The 851-nt window shown below is 39.5% G+C and overlaps 1 non-coding gene across 1 annotated transcript; it reads right to left on the reverse strand.

The window, feature by feature from the left end:
• Positions 1 to 307: 307 nt before the first annotated feature.
• On the reverse strand, positions 308 to 380 carry trnaf-gaa (transfer RNA phenylalanine (anticodon GAA)). Its single transcript has one exon. It is a non-coding gene; the product is annotated as a tRNA-Phe (tRNA).
• Between the last annotated feature and the right edge of the window lie 471 nt (positions 381 to 851).

An 851-nucleotide genomic window follows, 5' to 3' on the forward strand; every position in this document is an offset into this window, starting at 1 on the left:
TGTCCCCATTAATAATCATTAGCAGCAACAGACAGACAGAGAGGGTCTGACCGCCCCGAGATGTGGAAAAGGCATCGGTTTAGGACAAATGCATCAAATGAAATTGTCCCCCGGCACCGAGAGAGAAAAAACAAGAGAAAAAGGCAGAAGGTAACAGAGAAATAAAAATTAAATCAATACGAAAAAATATTTCCCATCCTTGATGCCTCTCTATTTCATCCCCAATCCTTCAGTGGCGGGTATCAAATTTCACTGCAATGAAATGCGAAAATCGAAGCAAGGATGAAGAAACTCAACAACCAAAAACTGCCGAAACTCGAGATTGAACCAAGGACCTTTAGATCTTCAGTCTAACGCTCTCCCAACTGAGCTATTTTGGCCGCTTGCTAAAGTGCCCCTTTACATCATTGTCTTGGAAGAAAACATAACCCCAGGAGGAATTGCAGCTCCTGTTTATTCCGCAATTCAAATAAAAACATCGCACTCATATGTGCACACCCCCAGTTCGTATATAAACATCGCACTCATATATACGCACCCGCAGTTCATATATAAAGATCGCACTCATACATGCACACCCGCAATTCAGATATAAACATCACACTCATATCGAAACACCCACAGTTCATATATAAACATCGCACTCATGTTTCCACACCCACAATTCATATACAAACATCACACTCATATATATATATACACCTATAGTTCATTTGCAAACATCACGCTCATATATACACACCCACAATTCATATATAAACATCGCACTAATATATACACACCCACAGTTCATAAACAAACATCACACTCATATATATACACCCACAGTTCATATATAAACATCGCACTAA

Source organism: Heptranchias perlo, chromosome 20, assembly GCF_035084215.1.
Source record: "Heptranchias perlo isolate sHepPer1 chromosome 20, sHepPer1.hap1, whole genome shotgun sequence".
NCBI classification, from domain to species: Eukaryota; Metazoa; Chordata; class Chondrichthyes; order Hexanchiformes; family Hexanchidae; genus Heptranchias; species Heptranchias perlo.